Consider the following 20,616-nt stretch of genomic DNA (forward strand, 5'->3'; position numbering starts at 1 on the left):
AGGGTTTTAAAACAAATAGGACAGATAAAGTTCACTTTTAAATACTGTGCACCTTTAAAATTGAAAAAGAAAAAGAAAGACTGCTACGTCCGACCTCGTCACCACTGCCCCCGTTCACATTCCTGAAAATACTTGCCAGACATCTGAGGTCAGCCATGCCTCTGACAAGTCTGTAAGCTATCTGGCAGCTGTCAGTCTTGATGTAGCCACTTTCAGAAGCCCCAGCTGGTCAGCTCACCCTTATTTATAGGATGGAATTGAGCTGCTTCCCACTCACCTGTTCCCTTGCTCTCATTGTTATTCGTTAATGTGATTGGATAGATTCAATAATGGAATATGATGTATTATTTATTGGGTTGAGTTGAGCATGACTTATTGAGTGGAGTTTGTCCAGCTTCCTCCAGTACCAATCTGCCATTGATTTTTATATTTTTTTCACCTGTTCCTTCAATTGCATTGTGGTAAAAGTCAAAACTGCTCAGTAACACAAGACGGAACAAAGGAAACAAATGACAGCTTTAAGGTCATCTGCTAACTTTATCTTGGAAATCCTGAGACCCGAGATTATTAGTTTCGCCACATTGGCTGTGACTCCTGAGTGCAATGTCTGGAGGCCCGTACAATTAACATACAGCTCCATCTAGCCTCTGGCCTCAGAATAAGTAGAAGGCAATTATAAAAACGGGAGCCTGGTGAGAGCAAAGAGAATGACAGAGCCATCTTCTACATGATATTGAAGTGGGAAAAACACTGGAGACATTTTAATGAAATTATTGAAAAATGGGCATCACAGAGGAACAGGACAGGAACCTGTACTCAATTTCCTGAAAAACACTGCCAGGCAGTATTATCACAGCACATAAGGCTAGTCTAAAATCACTGATTGTGTCTAACATGATCATTTTTTCCCCTCACAAACTAGAAACCAGAACAATATTATTTTCATGATACTATATGCAACGATGCATCCCATTTATACATTTTTAAATGCTGTATACTAAACACAGGTCTATGGACCAACACTCGAAAAAAACTGCCAACTTATCAAAGTATGAACGTCAAACGTAGCCATGTACAGATTCAAGTGACGTAATTATGCTAAACAGGTATTTAAACTGCTTTTTGCTTTATTCTAATGGATAAAAAAAGGCAGAGATCTTCCACATAATGCCAACGGGTAAATGCAATGTAAATGTAAGTGGTCTCTTGAGTGGTTGGGCTGGTGTAAAATAATAATGTAAGGATTTCTTTTTGTTTTCAGCTTTCATTTACAAGTGGTTAAGTGCTTTGACTCAGTGAATGGTGTTTCAGACGGTAACAGTTTAATTCAAAAGTTGGCTGGCTCAACAACTTGAAAGTTGATGGTCAGCAAACGCATTATATATTGCATTTAACAGATAGCGGACTACCAAGTTTTTTTTTTAGAGCTAGCCAACCAGAGCCAACTATTGGTTGAGCAGTGCACAGGTACAAAATACCTCAGTCAGCTGACATGCTGCATGCATATTTCTCACATAAGAATAGATTTTTCAAACACACACATGAAAACTCTTAAACAAGAGAGGAGGCGGGAGAAGTAAATTTACTTTAACTTTTATCTGCAATCAACAGCTGACTGTAATGGAATGATGTGAAGATATACCCTTTTCCTTTGCCGACACCGACAGACCTCAGCATCTATTTGCAGACATTGTACAAATTGGTGTCTTTCTTCACACAAGCAAGCCTCCATGCCACAGGAAACATGTCAATCTGTGTGCCATCCAACTAGACATCAGGTGAGACCAAAGGCCACTTTGTATGATATTTCAGAACTGAAGCTGAAGTCTGAGGTCATGCTCAAGTTATGTTCAAGTGTGTATTGCAAAACCACCTTGCAAAATGTCTTATTACATAAACTCCAGGTGTCCATATGTACCCACACTACTTTCACAGTCGGAAGGTTAACATCGGACAAAATGTAGTCGTAGGAGTAGGTAATCCTTCAACATTTAATTGGGGTGAAGATACAGCTGGTGCCGACATTATATTTCTTGATAAATCACACTGGAATAATGAACAATTTAACATGACACTTTTTAAAGAAAACTAAGACAATGTAATGGCTATAGAATAATGATACATCTGCGTTTAGGCTCGTTATCTCTCAGGAAATGAAGGCTTGATCTACAGTTCAACGCTGTCTGCTTTAATGCCTCCACTCAATCGATGATTAAACTCACTCTTTTTCTTTCTGAGCAAATTAAAGTTATAATATGTAACATCTCTTCATCAAAACGTTTAAAAATGTCCAAATCATTGTTGTGTATTTTGTTGAGTCGTGCACTTATATTATCCTGATCATTTCCAACAATGTTCAAACCCAAAGAAATCTGGAAGTTCGGTGCATTTCATTTGGTCGCAAGTTCTATGTCGGAAGTTGGCGAACATGACTGAACTTAACCCAAATAAAACTTCAAAACATTACCTCGCACGGGAACACTTGTGCCTCAGTCATGTAGAGATCCCTAGTGGCAGAAAAATACAGATAGTGCATTTCAATATTGACTTATAATAATAATAAAAAATATATATGGGATCGCAAAAATGGTTCCAAATATCCCGAGGGAGATTTTAATGTGTAGCAGTAGTTGTTGTAGTTGTTGAGATATTTTAGTCTTGACTAAAGTGGTAGACCCATTCCATTAATGTGGGCGTGGGGATCTGCTAATGTGTCAAAATAAGTTCACTTGTTTCCAGTGCCAATTGACTTGATGTTCATGGAGTCACTGTGCCAAACTGATAGTGCTTTAAGCATTGAGGAACGAAGCCCAGTGCGTTCGCTCAAGGTTGCCAACACACATTCAGACACAATGTGCTGGATTTCCTGGGGACAATATGCCAGAATTGTTTGACGTCTTATTAGGTCTTAAGATGTCTTGTTTAAGAATGTTGTGAGAGGCTTGGCTAATTAAATTGGCTTTCAAGCAGCGTGTGACTGGTGTGCATTGTGCATTGATGTGTCTGGGAACAAGCTGACAAATATTCAATGCTTGAATGTCTCAATAATTAAAAAGAAAGTTTTAAAGCTGTGGTTGAGCATTCTTTATTGTGCTGGTTTTGATTTACAATAATGTAATGAACTATGACAATAGACTGTGTTCGCACACAGACACTGACACTTGTATCTCTTTTGAACTTTAGTCACATGACAAATGATGGCTGTAAAGGTCATGTTGCAGATTAATTTGAGAGTCAGGCAGTAATAGACAGATGAACATGAGTGAATCCAGATGTGATTTAGGCAACACTTGACAAATGTGTTAAAGTATCTTATCTCTGCACTTCGCAGTTATTTATCATTTTGCTCAAGATTCTCCAATACTTCTTTTCTTTGAGGTATTTGTTGGGTTTTAACGGACCTTTACAATACTATAAATCCTAGCATACTCCCACAGGAAGTGTACAAGAGAGACCAAAGCGTCTTGATAATGTGAGCATGAGGAAATGCTCACAGCAGAGGCGAAGAAAAGGTCACCTTGACAGAAAAGAATTAGAAAATGACAGAAATGTCAGGAGGCATTTTTATTAAAATGCCAATATTTTGCTATATCAGTCCAAGCAGGTCATCAAGATAAGACCTTTATACTGTTTTGCCTTTCTGTCAAATTCTGGCATTTTCTACAAGGGGAATCATCTGGTCTCGTTTCATTTTAAGAGGGAGAAATCTACGCTTTTCACACATATTTACATATTTCTCTAGAGTGCATTTAAACTACTGTGTTTTTGATTCTGTGACGGTCCAGTGCATGCATCCTGCAGAGACACTAATAAGTAGTTAAAACTTCCCAGTGTAAGAGTGGGCAAAATCCTGTGAGAAATACTGTATATAAAATTGGATATTGTGTAGTATCGAGTATGTGTTTTTGCTCCAAATGACAGATCCTATCAAAATTACCCCCCCACACACACACAAATGCCACACACACACACACAGAATGATTTAGCTTCTAGTTTAATGCAATTTTGTGCTGCTATATGAGCTGCTCTGTTTACCGAATGAGTTATTCATACATTTTATTTCCTTGCAGGTACATGGCGAAATTGATGGAATATGTGTCATATCACTCTCTGACATCTGCTCATATTCATCAGCCTCTAAGTCCTTGCATTGGTTCCTTCATTAGAGAGGTGACACAAAACTCCATCAAGACTTGATATCCCCCTAGCACCTGAGCTAAATTGGATTTTAAATAAATGTCAGAGTGAGTTTTATATTAACATCGGAGAGCACAAATGTAAGTTTGCTACCGGGTTTGAGGCAGAAACACACAATATGTGTAAGGTAATGTCACATCAGGTTACTCCGCCGTCATTTGCCTGGCCTGGAGATTGCATAACTTAGTAAATCTAACAGGTTGTGAGTTCAGTCTTATCCATTTCATAGCTGTTTGGTGCCCCCTTAAGTTTTGCTTCGACCGTGTTTTAAACCCCTTTTTTAGTCCTTCAAGTTAAAAGATAATATTGTTCGAGTTCAAACCACTTGTCAAAAGAATACCATCCATTTATGACGCTATTTGAGTTAATAATGGACTCATTTTATTGTGTCTTTTTTTTTATTTTTTTTTTTACATTGAACCAATTTTCTTTTGACAGACTTCACAGCACAGCTCAATGCCAAGTTTAAAGCAGTGGTATCAGAACTTGTGAGATAAGCGTTTGATTTTTTTCCAAATTACTTTCATTTCAATCTTTGTAAACACAGCTTCTTTTGTGGTGGGCTTGGTCTGGGTTAGGGAATGTAGCCTGTTGAGACATTCTCTGGGCTACACAAATCATGACTTGGCTTGGAGCGGTCAAGGACTTTATGTTCCCTTGAACAATTTTCAGGGGCAGACACCTCATATTTTTTTTAACAGAAAGTAATGGAAAAAAAAAAAAGGTACAAAGCACAAAAAGATACTGATTACCCTGAAAACAAAGACGACAGCACATATTAGTAATACTAAAAATAATAGGCTACATGTGGCCTTTTGTTGCTCAACTCGGTTTTCGTCAAACTAAGTTATTTAGGTACCTATATCTGTAAGTAGGGATATTCCTAACAACTCATTTTTTAAACAGATGTTAAAACTATAAGTCAACTACTCTCAAGTAAAAATATTCATAAAACAGTAAGCACAATTTAGTTGGAATTGTAGTTGAAGACATTAAAAAAACAAAAACAAACCCTAAAATAACCAACAGAATGTGAAGAAAAAACTGTTATGAAATTATGACGTCTGTGTACTGTGTTGCAGAGATATCTACTGAAGCTAGCATGCTAACCAGCTGGCCTCAGCCCTTCTTGGTCCTGTGCTAGTGATGTAAACACTAACACTTCCCGTGCACCCAGTCCAGACTGCTAGCTGCACAGCTAACTGAGCTAAGCGACTAACAGCAGCTACAGTTAGCAGTGGTTACTCGAGTATCCCGTAACTGCTTTGAGTAAGAATTTGACAGGCAGACGAGTTTTCCATATTGCACTCTGAATCATCTTGTCGACTAACTGCACACATTCTTATTCCTAACTATCACTGACATTTTACAGAATATGTTTAGCTGAATGACTTTGCAACATTGCTTATTTCCAGTTCTATGAGGTAGATTGCAATAAGGATGAAAATGTGCATCACAATTAATAAAGAGTGTCTGTATAGATAAATACTTAATGAGCTAACACACGTTAAGTCATAAGCAAGCCCTCTGCAAATTTACAGTAATGTCTCCTGTGCTGTCCCAAAAGGTCAAACCAATCACACAATTTTCAATGGTTGTATTTCATGTATAGTTGCCATGGCCAACACAGACTCCCTCTCCTCACTGTAGGTGTAGAGATTGTATGAATTACCTTTTGATGTTTCAGCTCCTCTGATCCAAAAGCAATTACTCTGTAAACCCTGTAATAATTAGAATGAATTAAAGTACAGTAGAGAATGGGCGTGGGGAATTATGGAACACACTAATTACTCTTCTCATAGAGCTGTGTTTTGGAAAAAAAGAAAAACAAGATTGATTTTAAAATGTTATACTATGATATTTCTATTCCTTATTTTCTCAAACAAAATAGGTAACCTTTCTGATCGAAGCCGGCCAAGAGAACGCAACAGTGTGATCAATATCTGAGGGTAGTGACCTGATCAGTTTCTCTCTGCTCTGCTGCGTAAGTATGTTATTTTCCAAGAGAGAACTCATGACCTGGTAGATTGGACAGACGGACCATCCCAGTGATGGCCACCTGCTCTCGAAAAAAACTTTTTCTTTACACTTTTTCACAGCGTAGCAGCAAAGTACAATCAACACAAAAAAAAAGAGAAAAAAAAAAAAAAAAAAAAAAAAAACTCGATTAGGAAAGTTATTATGAGTCTGACCTGAAAAGTCCACACAGGAATACCATATTATACCAGAGAACTGCTGATGAGTTATTGTGCTACAGAAAACAAACAGGGCTGACATCATATTTTGAATGAGCTGTAAAATCAGTAGAACGAGGTAAACAAATTAATGTTATTATGATATTATGGTTCTATGATGATATATGCTCATTATTACATAAATTGCCTGCCATAATATTTTAATTCTTAGTCATTTTGGCTATATTTTAGTAACCTAAGTTGTAATTATCGACACGTAACATTTTTGGCATGGCATCACGATCAACCCCTGATTAAATACTTCTCTCTGTTTTGCATAATGCTGTTAGCACATTTCCACCTCCTCTGTTCATTTACCGTCAAAACAAGTCATCTGTGTTAACCCCTTTATCAGCTCCCCACTCAGCACTGCTACAGATAAATCCCTCAGACTCTTTCACCATGCCGCTTATCACTTACCATGCTGTGGTTCCAGCAAACACAGTAAAAAAAGAAAAAGAAAAAAAAAGAATGAAAAAAAATGAATGTGGATATTGTCAGGTTTACGTCATTGCTCCAGATATGTCTATGTTAATAGTGCTTATTAGATTTACTTTATGTAGTCATTTATTTTTTGGGAAAACATCTTAATACGTGCCCGACTAACTAAACAGCCAAGTGAGTACAGGACTCCAAACTCATTAAGTGTGATCAATCAACAGATGGCATCAATTTGAGGTGAAACCATTAGTTGATTATTGTTTGCAGAACCCAGCTGCTCAAATAAAAAGCCTTTGCTGCTGTTATTTGTCAGAAATTATTGAATGCTCCCAAGCATTCAAAAGTTTTGTGCTGTTGGACGGACAAAACATTAAATTTCAAGAGGTCTCCTTGGGCCCAGAGAAAATGCTTGGTGCATAGCTCACTATCTTCTGACATTTAAGAGACAAAATGCCTACTAATTTAGGGACGCACAATATATATCAGGCGAGAATATTTTCTGCTGTTTTGTTTTATACGATTCCTGAATATATAATTGGCACTTAGTTCCTTAGCTCTATGCTGGCACATAAAGGGAATTACAATTACAGACCAACAGAAATTAGTATTGAGACTGTCAAAATATTATTATCTATTTGTTTAATTTCACATGACATGTCCTCTTACTTGCAGTCGAAAGGTTTGAAAGGATAGTTTTCAAGTGAAGGATATTCATTTAAATGCTCACATTCTACCTTGTGCAGCTTTCAAGGGCTCTATTCACTTTGGGAAAACATATATCTTATATTCTCATGGCACTAGCTCGATGTTTTGTGTTTTTTTTACCACTTTTTTAGGTAGTGTAGGCAATGATCCTGCTGAAATAAGACTGAATGACATGTGATGTGTATTTTTTTTGGAAATATGATTCTGTGTCTCTAGAAGTGTATGACTCTATGAAGAACTGTTCCCATGGTCTAGTGATAAAAAGCAAATACAAATTGTTATAAATCATACAATTAATTTGCAGTACTTAAGAATCATGATACGTTTCAAACCATTTGTCGTGGCTTCAGTATTCTGATTATTTCCTACTGTTAAACTATGTGTTGAAGTTACGCTGCCACAAAAACTTGTTTGGCACACAAATTATCTGAAGCTAAGAAAGGGTGTAATTACATCATACAACCGCCTAACATTGTCTTGCTACATGCTAACTACTCAATCTTCTGCTGATGCAGCTGAACATGCAGAAGCATCACTTCCTGTCCAAAGCATCCATTTCAAGAATGACAGATTGAATAGATAGCATTTACAACTCAAAGGGTATCAATTGCATAAGGCTCTGTGTTATCTTAAGTGTTGTATTGAGCAGCAGCGTGTGTATGTGTCAGTGTTGGTGTGACACAAACAAAAAAAGCTAATGCTTTATTAGCAGTTCCCTCTGTATAATTGCACAAGCCTTGCTGTTGTAAACACACACTATCAACTATTTCAGTGTGAAACATACAAACAAGAAAGAGAAAACCTTTACCTGCACGTTGTTTTCCATCCACATACCTTTATAATGAAGACCAATTAAAGAGTACAGGCTGGAAACCGGCTTGGCAGTGGCGGGATGAATACATTCTGACATGCCTCATAGCACCAGGATAATTAGGTGAGCTGGATGCAAGAAAAGGGCTGTGCACATGTTCGACTGCAAGGAAAGAATTGGCACCGACCTTTTGGAAGTAGGTAGGAGATTGGCAACAGTCACTAGAGAAAACGTTTCCCACAGGGCAAAATAGCTACAGGCATCTAAAGCCAGTGGCAAGACGCTTTTGAAGAGGAATGGTAATACGACTGAAAAAGCGGGGTCGGCCTCGTGGCAGAGTCTCTTACAGTAAATGGGATTGTGGCTAGAGGTTAAAGAATGAACTTTTCCACATTTATCAATACATCACACTTCAGATTCAGGAGGTGAAATCAGTCAAACAAATGGTTAAGACAGAAAATACAGAAGGATTTGAGTTCTATAACAAAAAACAGATATCCAACCAAATGTGATCAAACGTGGTTTCTGCAGGTTTTAAAAAGTAAAATGTAAGAGTTGTTAGGACATTTTTAAGACCATTATTATTGCAATTTTAAAACATCATTCATTCCTGTTGAAAACACACTCCACAGTAACTGCTAACTGCTGCTATCTATAGTTGCCGTAGCTAGTTAGCCCAGTTAGCCATGCAGCTAGCGGTCCTGTTAGCCTACTCGGCCTGAAGTTAATCTAACTTAAAATAAACAAAGTAAAATTAACTTCATAATCCAATAGATTCAATACACGTAAAGGCCTTTAGGGTTATTGAATTTTAGACTTTTTAAAGGACTCTTATAAACCCCGTAATGACTTGTAAAAGTCTGACATTAAAAAAATTGGGACATTTGCTCTACCATTAAAAGGCCCAATTGTGTTTGCCAACATGAGCCAAAACTATTATGAAGACACACTTAGATGCACTATAGACCTACGCACTATTGATTTCCTATTAAGTGTTCTGGACATTGTTTTTGAAGGCATAAATACCACCTACTAAACATTTCACTTAACACTGCAATTAAGAAGAATGATAATAACATTATCTATCCCAAGTACAACTATTAGTCCCATTATGCATTCGAGCAGAAATGGTGAAAAAAAGCCCTTTGGGGAAATATAGTCATCACTAAATCGATTCCTTCATGTCACCAAAGCCCAACAATGTGGCACTCCCTAAAAGAATCATCGTTCAATTCAATGCACAGGAAATGTTCTATTGATTTTAAGTAGTTTACAATATAAAGAGGGAGTGGTGAGGAGACGGAGTGGCTCACTAGACCTCCTTTACCACTGAAATCATTTACAAATACAGGTAGAAGATGTCAACTGACAACAAAAGGACATTCATTCATACGGACTTTGGAGGGTGTACTATGCTTTAAACCCTAAATCTATGTGTTTAACTCCCTTTTCAATTTTTTTATTACAGTTTTGCATTTTCAATATGACTCCAGATGCCAGACAAACCTGTGACTTTTTCGAACTCTGCAGTAAGTTTTGAATGTAGGTGTTGCTGTCATACGAACAAACAGGTATACTGTTGAGACAATACAGCTTTGTTACTGTAAAATGACAGTGTGGGGTCAGGATTGCAATGACTTTGATGAATAGGAAATGTCTGCTTGATTGAGCACTGGAGTTCAGTCATTGTTTCAACTTATGTGAAAGCGGAGACTGCACTCTCCTTCCTTCCCACACATTCTCTGTAAGGCTATGTCTGCTACTTTTAATATAAATTAGGACTGCACAATATGGGCAAAATTGATATTGACATTACTTTGACGGATATTGCTCTTGTGATATTGGTTACCGATTAATGGGAATGATCATGTTTGCATCACAATTTTCATTTACACTAAAAACTATTAAAATCAGGATGATGTGTCACTTTTCTTACATCTGGAGAACAATGTGAATGTGGGTCTGTCTGTGTGTTAGCCCTGTGACAGACTGGCCTCTGTCACAGGATGAAGTGATAAAGATAATGGGCAGATGGATAGATGATACTTCCCCTCCCTCAACACAGGCATTAATATACATTTTTATCAAACCATAAACCAGTCATCTTCTCTTCTTCTTTCCGGTGATGCTGCAGTCTCCTGTCTGGCAGAAGTCAATGGTCATTGAACCCATCATTTTATAACAGGCAACAGTTACTGTTTTAAAGGCTTTTTAAAGCTGTTGTTGTGTTTAATGTTTTTAGTTGTATCTTTTAATTGAGAAACAACCGTTGTTCCTTCAAAGAGATCCATTGGCTTTGAGTGATGACTGTTATAAGTTGTTTTGACAAGAAGGGAGTCTACTTAAAAATCATTTTTTAAAAAAAGGTATTTAGAAATAGAACATTTTGTCATTATAATGTGAACAGATCTTATCATATAGGCACAATAATGTGCACAATATATTGTTAAAATAAAGAAATTCTGATTAAAAAAGAGTTAGTGACTAAATGTGGGTGGATAGATAGATAGATAGATAGATAGATAGATAGATAGATAAGTACTTTTGTCCACTTGACCATGCATGATTAGACCGCATGGCAGGGTCCATAAGATGGATTATACACCATTTCATCACACACCAAATGTGACCCTTTATTATATGCCTTTTCCATATTAAATTTCAAATTACATCCTGTTAATTTGTGGATGGAGCATATTAAATGAAACCTTGAAACCATGAAGTATAGAGGTTGAGACCAAGAGATATCACTGTATTTAATTTGGCGAGCCAGTGGCCTGTCTGTGAAATAAATTAGGACTTTAAGTCAGCGCCGAGTGTGTAATTGTGTTTCCTTGATACATTATCAATCAGCAAACTGAAAAAAAGATCAGCTGATTATTTTTTTATTATAATAAATTATCACTGGGATTGTTGCTGTTGAAATAAGAATATTGTTACCTCTCTGAGCCTGTGTGTTTCATGGGTATTGTTCTGCAGACATAAGATCAAACTTATGTAACATGGCTCTGGACAACAGTTTGAACCACTCTGTGTGTGGAGCTTTGTTTAACAACAGTAACAATACATCTGCTTTGTACCACATTAGCAGTATGCTAATACCCACAGAGAGCACAAAAAAGGAGCGAGCCTCCTCGGAGATGCCGTAAGTCACAAGTTTGTTGCTGCTCAATGCACTAACGTTGTATCTCCATGTCCTGTCATTATTTTCTCATTAAACCTGCTCAGTGAGGCCAACCCAATAATTTTTGTTTTTTTCCAGCTGTGGCTCTATTGTGTCATTGATATTTGCATTTTCTTAGCTTAGCTTCCTAGTATAGCTCACGTAGTCTTGCACCAATACCCATTCTGGTAAAAGGGAAAACATGCATACATACAACACATTTTTTTTTTTTTTTAAACCAGCCAAAGTTGTCTTGGGTGGGACTAAACCTGCTGTAGGATGCACCGAGGATGCCCCTGCGAAAATAGTGTCAGTGTAAACTTCATTTGCACGTGGCAAGGCAAGTCTTTGGATTAAAATCGCTAAAAACCTGCAAAAGAAAAGGTTACAATTGCTAGCTTGTTTAGGTTTGTAGCATTAGCGGCCAGGTGTTTCAGTAACCTGTAATTTTCAGCATGTAGGTTACTAGCTTGGATCCTGTTGTTTCCTGTAGCGGCAGTGATTTAGAAAACATTAACACACAGATGGAAGAAAGGAGGACAACGCAGCCTGAAAGAGGCACCCAATGGCAGGCTTATACCAACAGTCTGTATCTGTTGGGTCAGACTACTAGCCGGCTAACTTTGTTTCAAGCTTCTGAATACAGATGCAGTAAGTTGCGGAAATGTAGCGCAGAAACGAAGACCCTTGTAAACTCCGCATGGGGACGTGTGCCAGCGGTGACAGGAGACAGTTTTCACCGCTGGGTGAAATGTGTCAAATTTAAAAACCGCCAACTTCGGCCTGGACTTTGAAATATGCCATATGCTGATTCGGTAGATATTCGGTAGATATATACCCAGATATCATCTTAAATAAAATACACAAATTATTCAAATTGCAGATATTTGTGGTAACATTAAATATTTTACATGCTGAATATGAAAACACAAAGATAACATGATTTTTAGGGATTTCAAACTCTCTTGTTAAGACTGAAATTGTGGGATTCTGCTACATGACACAGAAGACTAACACTTATTTGGTTTGAGAATAATTAATCAGAAAGGTCCTTGTGCTGCAATTTTTCGTATTTCACATGACAGGACATTTGTTATCGCCACTAAACTGTTTGTGAATTAGGCCCAGCTGGTTGACCATGCTGTTTGGGTGTCTGAGGTTTTTAATTAATGAGGACCTGTTGTACATTAAATAACACTGCGAGCTTATCATATTATGTTTTAGATATTTAGTATTTGTTCCAGCTATGGAGTTACTCAGCCGAGAACCACCACTGGAGAGTGACAGCCACTTTGTCAACTGTTCTCCTCCCCCTGCGGTCAGGGTTGTCTTTTTGCATTGCAGACTTGGCACAAATAGGAAATGGCAGAGCTACTTCAAGCCAGTGAAGAGGGAGAAGGACGGTACAGTAAATGTTAGATTCAGGATGGGACAGGCACTGTTACTGTCAGATAAGGCGAGAGCTGAAATCGTGGCATGCTAGCAATCCATTGGGAATCGCCTGCATGTCAGTGAGGTGAAAACAATTGGGAACAAGGAGGGAGGAAAAGCAGACCCACACCGAGCTTCAACAGAATTATGGGTATGAGCACTGAATGGCAGCTGGGTAACAAAAGGCTTGTCAAATATTGTATTTGATGAAATATGAATATTTCAAAACAGTGAATTGTGCTATAATACAGCTGTGTAATTTCATGTGGAACACTACCATTTCGATTTTCTCCTCATGTCGCCTTTGCCAGTTGCCACAAGAGAGGCAACATGGCGAAGAATAGGCAACATCAAAACAATCTGATTATTCACTGTATGTGCAAAGACTGGTTTGTACAAGTCTGTAGAAGTCTGAAGTCTCTTGACCGCCTTGCAAATGCCCCATTCTTGAGCAGTGGCAGTAAACATCGGCAGCATTATCAAAGGCCTCAGCTTGCCCTGCTCTCCATCAAGTCTCCACTCAGCTAATGCCTGCATCTGTAATGTCCCAGAGGCTGCCTTATCTCCCCCGGCCACTTGGATTCATTGCCAACCTCCAGTTCATGGCAAAGCTCTGATCTGAAGACAAGCTAGTCGTGTGCCAAGGTGGGCAGCAGAAAAAAGTGACGTCCTGCCACCAGTACTCATCTCTTCCACTCACACCCAGCTCGCCAGCAGCTCCCCAGCACACCCCGACTGTGGGAACAAATGCAAGACACTTAGTAGATTACCCTGTGCTTTTCCTGCATGTCGTCTCTCAATTCAGAGTCCGCTAACAACTGTGTTAAGATTAGAGTTTATTACTACCTTGGACAAAAAAAAAACGTATTTCCCATAAAGATTATTACAGTTGTAGTCTGGATTTTTTTTTTTTCAGTTTCAATTTGCAATATTTCATGTGATTTATGTATTCAACTAACATTTTATTTTTTTTTCAACATCGATTATTAACTTGATTAACAAGAGATTAATGGGTTGATCTAAAAAAAAATATATATATATATATATCCCACTACAATTTCCCAAAAATAACAAAATATATTCTGTTTCCAAGGACAGTAAACTGATTCATACTAGCTGATTATTTTTTTTTAACTATAATAAATTATCCCTGTGATTGCTTCTATTGAAATACAATTGTGTCAACATAAGGAATCACAGGGTATTCAGGGACTTCAAAATGTTAAAATTAATTCATATAAATAACATATTGGGATACTGCTGAGATACTAAGCAAATATATATTTGCAAAATGAGGATTTAATTATTTACGTGTGACTGAATTTAGAAAGGTCCTTGTGCTTGAGATGTGTACAATTTTTAGTATAGTTTTAACTGTATGTCTGAGGTTTTTAATCAATGACGACGTGTCGTCCCACCACAATCCAAAGCCCAAAGACATTAACTTTACAAATTGAAACTTGAAACAAAGAATGTTAGGTGATTTTGTTTGAAAAGTTATTTCAATTAAACAATTATCAAAATAACTGCTCCTCTCCTCTCTTTTCTTTTTGCTAAGCTAAGCCAACCGTCTCCTGACTCCAGCTATATATTGAACAGACAGTGTTAAACAGTGGTATCGATGTTCTCATATATCCCAGCAAGAAAGCAAAGAAATTTATCTCTCAAAGTGTTGCACTTATCATTTAAATGTAGGCTTTAAGTGAAACCGTATCTACTGCATTTTTAAGCCAGAGCTATATAGAAATTCATTTAGTTATTGCATTTTTGAGTAGAACTTGCATCAGCTTTGGGAGCAGTCCAATCCTAAACATTTTGAATTGCTCTACGGGTGGGATCGCAGCATCTCTTTCTTTCACATGGAGTTTCTGTTGCAAATAAATAAAAGATTCAGATCAGCTCTGTTGTAAATCTAACCCGTTACTCATTCCATAGTCCTTTGCAATCCTATATACATATTACTCTTCCCAGAGATGTTTCATTTAATGTTAAGACTTTGATAATGTTCAACATAACATATCTTAATCATGCTGAAAACGCCACTGATCTCAGTGCAGTTCAGCCCCGGGTTTCCACTGAGAGAGGACCAGAGATCAACTGAGCTGCTCTTGACTTACAGTGTGTGTTTCACGTTCTAAAATCAAGACAGAAAGAGACTTGATTATTCAACACGTTATGTTTTGGATTGAATTTTATTTGCTAACCCAGATACCGTGAAATGAATAGACAAAAGTAATTGTATAAATAAATAAAAAGACAGGGTAAGACAGACACAGAGAGAGAGAGAGAGAGAGAGAGAGAGAGAGAGAAAGAAAGAGAGAGAGGGGTTGGGGGGAGTCAGAATAAATGCTGAAAATCCTTTACTTTAAATTGCCCTTCTCAAATATTAAATCAATGTGCAATTATTGACTAGCATATGAAATTAATGTCATTCACCATCCAGTATGGTGGTCTTTTGATAGCTACAGGGTTCCATTATTTATTCATATACTTGCATGAATACAGTCATCTGTGCTGCTTTAGGGGCATGTCACAGCATATGAGCAGATTTTCTAGAGAGAGCTCAAGTCATTAGACCTGATGTCATATTTGGCCAAAACAGAATTTATCAGTAACATTAAAAAGAATGAATATTTCAGTGGTGGCAACTCATCGTCATCTTGATTCACCATCCTGTTAAATTAACGTTACAGCCTTCTGTGGTCAGAAAGTCTGGTCTAACTCACTTCATGGATGCAGATAAAAAAGCCTCTCTGCTGAGGTTATGAGTTAACAAGGAGCGTGGTCAGGCTTGCAAAATAGCACAGGATGCCTGATCAAACACACGGTAATTGGCCTCCATCCTCTGAACCATTAACCTTAAAACAGTGTGATGGATACTGCAAAGTCAGATCTACCACTGCTTCATTTGAATGAAAGCTTCGTGAAAGCACAGGAAGGCTGAAAACAAAGCGGACTGACAACTAATACTTACTGAATAATGTACATTCACACCCAAGTGAACCTTACAAGATGTCAATTTCAGTCAAGAGGCAGATGCTACAATATCATCTTAGGCTGATAAAACCTTTTAAGTTTTTTCAAAGAGACATCACCTGTTGAAGACCTTTTTTACCACCCTGTAAAATGTAAAATAGGCTCTTTGAACACAGATATCAATATGTTTAGAGCAAGGCTTCCATAACCAATATAGTTTGGATGTTCAATCTTTCGAACACCAGCAGCTCACTCGTCTGTCCATTTAAAGGCAGGAAGACAGCCACAAATCAAGCACAAATTCCAAGTCGGGAGTGTTTTATAGCCGTTTTAAGGTAGCAGTCAAGTCATTTTTGCAGCCCTACCAAAGAGAGCTGCACCAAAACCTGTCAGTAGCTACAGAAAGTGTCTGATGCCGGTGGAGATTGTTTGGTGGAGAAAACAGTAATTTTTTTCCAGTACCACACGTCGCAAAGTGTCAACTCATGGCGATCACTGTGACATTGCAATTGCAAGTATAGAGTATAGAGAACACCTTTGGGTTGTTAACTGTTTGATTAAGCAGGAAAATAATCTATAGAATAATTGACAATGAAAGTAATTGTTAGGTGCACCCCGAGAAAGATAGCTGATTGCTGAGTCTTATCCCCATGAAGTCCAATACTGAAGCTTTAAGTTGGCAGCTCGGGTCAGACACCAAGCCAAAGCACCAGTATTTAACAGTCTGGGGATGAGACTCAACAATCAACTATCTTCCTCTGGGAAGTTACATTTTGTTACTTTAAGTCAAAATACGTTGACTTTTGGTTTCTAACGGGAATATAAACAGCGGTCTCCTGGGTGAAAGTACCCTACTCCCTTTGAGGACTATGTAACTATTTTTACTATGACTTCCTCCTTTGCTCCCATCCCAATTACTACATCCACTAGACGTTACCACCAAACAATTAACATAAATACAATTTGTAATAACCTACTTGCACGGATGATCTATATAGAGTGAGGACAGGCTCAGAGGAAATAGTCTCATATAATGCTTGACCACATACATCTATCTAGTGCTAAGGAGGTGATTAATGGATGAAATCTGATGCTGAGCTACCAAAATGTAAACCTGCAGCAGGATTCCCTCTTACCCTTGGCCGAAACTACACTTCTGTGCAGATACACATGAATGAGCCAACAGATCTATACACATAATTGCGTAAAAGTAGGTCACAACGACTCACAGAAGGGCTGACGTGTGCACCTGCAAGATTTCATCAATATGTCATGTTTCTTATTCAAGCCAGGTGCCACATGTCATATCGAGCCCTATCATGTCAACATTGTCAAGTCACCCAGTCTATTACAGTCTGGCTTGTCTCACCTGATATGTATTGTTTTATTAAATGAAAAACAAAAATCAATATTGATTTTGCAAATTGTTTCACATACTGTGATATTTACTTGGATAGCTGGATAACTGTATTACTTGGTAGATGTGTCTATTTAACACCTTTAACTCATTGTCAATCCAGTAGTCGTGGTTCCAGCTCACTTAATTCAATGGTCACAAGATTATCTCATAATGTTAATTTCATTGTCGACACCAAGCACAGCCCACACTACCATCTGCTACTGGTAAATACATCATCCTTAGACATACCAAGTCATATGATATATCAATAACGCATCAATCTGAATTTGAGCTGCTTGATGTAGCAGAAATTCATCAAAGTCAGCAAACAGGAGAGGACCCAGACTGTTTTCAAATTGCCAAGGATCTGTTAAATGAGCCATACTCACAAGTGATTTATTCCCTCATTTTTCTAGCAACTGTACATTTTGTAAATGTTCTAACATATTTGGTCAAATTGTCAGATCAGGACAGTGAATACAGTTAATAAATAGAAAATCAAAAATGATAACGGGTACTATTTTCAATAAACTACCATGTGACAATTTTCTTTTTTCAACATTTTCCACCCAATTTAAACTGCGACTAAATGTGTTGGTTTCTTCTCAGGTGTTACCAAATACGTAAGAAGTTAATTAAGTGTCCATGCAAGAACGTGGGTTTTTAAAGAGAGAAACATTACCATCAGGCAATGAAAAATGAAGAAACCATGTTCTCTGCCTATGACAGGAAAAATATAAATAATAGACAAAGGTCAACTCAATTATCTGTGAGGCACAGGCTCACTTAAACGTTTTTATATGCCACATATTTATAAGCACACAAGATCATTTGAATGTCTTCGTTTTAAAGAGATTAATGTACTCAAGAACAGCCTGACATGAATAAAACTGCAAAGAAACATCCAGAATGGCACAAGAACAGTGAACAACTTCAGTTTCCTGAATAACTGGCCATTAAGTATACAAACCAGGCCTTGAAAGTGAAGCTAAATGTCTCCCCTGACGGTCTGCTCTCTAATGGTTTTTGCTTTGTGAATCTTTCTGAATTAAAATAAAGATGTCAGCGCAGCACAATAGAAGCGTTGCGCTGTTCTTTTTGTGTCAGTGTGTGCATACACGTGTGTGCCTGCGTGTGTTCAGAGCAGTGCTTTTAATCAGTGTTATGGATAGTTTTAATTTGGCAATGCTTAATATTCCTGTTCCCATTACACTCAGATAGTGTTTAAACTGCAAAATTGAATTTTTAAAATGAATCATCACAAACTGCACCAGTAGCACAGATGATTCAAGTTGAAAAATAACACTGCTTCCCCCGACCCTCTGCCCAAGGAGGATGGATTAGCTGCTGCAGGAAAGAGTTCACACGTCACATGGACAAAGTGATTACTGAGAACTGTATACCTCAAATACTATAAAAAGAACCATAATGCTCTAAAGAGAGGGATTAATATTACTATTCCAAGAATTACACAGCAAGCCAAGAGATTGTGGTTAATTCAAGCATATCAACTGCCTGCAAAACAAACTATTTAATTTCTAGTATTTTTGAATGTTCATTTATGGTCATCTCATGGAGAACCAATACCTGTAGAACCTCATGTTAGCCATAGTACCACAATACAGGACCGTGGTAAAACAACAGCTTTGGTTCATCTTTTAAAAGTTTAAATCCAATTTACAATTGATGGCTAAAAATCTCCTCAAAGACTTAATCATAAGTGCTCAAGTATTCTCTTTCACCCTGGGAAGAAAGCAACACAAACCTCTTCAAGTATAAATGATGCAAGTTACGTGATCTAAATGCATATCTTCAATGCATATTTGAACCTTCATATCACATGTGTCTTATTTAAGAGCAATAGAATGCTTGCTTGGATGCTTTGGAAGTTGATTTATCCCGTGACCACTGGGCAGAATCAATCAATAAAATAAATCAATAGAAAAATGGGTGCAAGTTATGGTCCAGCCAGCACATCATTTAACTAACCAATGTAGGCAACATCAATCACTGGATTTCATAAAGAGCTTAACATCAAGTACAGTTCAATGTCCTGGTGTTGTGTATGCTTTCTCACTGTCATGGGTTACTAGAAAAAAGCGCATGTAGCCATCCGACTGCCAGACATTTTCTGCAAATCATTGACATGTCAAAACTTTCGGTTTCTTCATGTGCAACTTTTGTGATGTGACAGCCCTGTGTTCGTGGTTTGGTTAGGTTTACAAACAACAACATCTTGGATAGGGTTAGGAAAGATCGTGTTTTGACTTGCCTAGTTCTGCCTCCCTAAACATGGCTCCGAATTGTCCTGACGTTTCATAGTTAGTTTTGTTGCAACTAAAAATAAAGTAAAATGTCTATGTCTTGTTGAAAATATCCAGCTGTTTCGCACTTACGTTGAAAAGCAGTTGTGGACACTGGTCTCTGTCTTGCCAGTTGTTTCGCCAGGACCATCCACTCACCCTCTTGACATGAAAGTCAGCAATTATACATGCAATGTAAACATGCTGCTGTGTAAAATTGTTGATATCATACCTATGCAAAACATAGATTTAATGTATCCATGGTTCAACATAAAATGCTAATATTTATTTATCTATATAATACTAGGTTGAAGATAGAGTGGAAACACTTCGTCAATCACCATTTTGGGTAAATCCTAACCCTAACCCTATAAGTCAAAATGTCTACTGTGAAAAAAGCCTACGCTTGGAAAATTCGGAGCACTGTCGTGTTAGCAAAAATGCTTTAGCCTACTAGCAAAGTGCATGGCAAGCAGCTGTTGCAGTTAAGTTTTCACCGGATGTTGATTGTACTTTTTACCTTTACAGTGGTATTACTGGGGGAGTCTAAAATTGTAACCTGCTTGGTTCAGCTACTAGTATTTGTCTAATGCAATTCTTAATTTTCTTTCAAAATGAAATCGTATTTTTAATAAATGCTGAATCAAAATGTTAAGTCATAAAATGTTTTAATCAATCATTAAGTATCACTGAAATATACTTCAATAAACTTTGCACGAGAGCATCTAAACATTTACTTTCCACCCAGGCTAGGTATGGATATCATGAACTTGCTGTCCTGTCATTGTCAACTGTACAGTATGTGTTGTGTCTATATAATTGAACAAATAATTGGAAGGAGCAGGCCACTGTGTACTGACATGCAATGATGAAGCTAAACATCAGTAGTGGGGACAACAGCAACAGTGTGAATGCTTTGACATGTTTGGCCATACAATCTGACAGCAGATGGATAA

The 20,616-nt window shown here is 37.6% G+C and overlaps 1 long non-coding RNA gene across 1 annotated transcript in view; it reads right to left on the reverse strand.

Annotated features, from left to right (window-relative positions):
* Window positions 1-20,616, reverse strand: part of LOC311249114 — a 419,388-nt gene that overhangs the window by 159,948 nt on the left and 238,824 nt on the right. The window lies entirely within an intron of this gene.

Source organism: Pagrus pagrus (assembly GCF_965226575.1).
Source record: "Pagrus pagrus genome assembly, chromosome: 20".
NCBI classification, from domain to species: Eukaryota; Metazoa; Chordata; class Actinopteri; order Spariformes; family Sparidae; genus Pagrus; species Pagrus pagrus.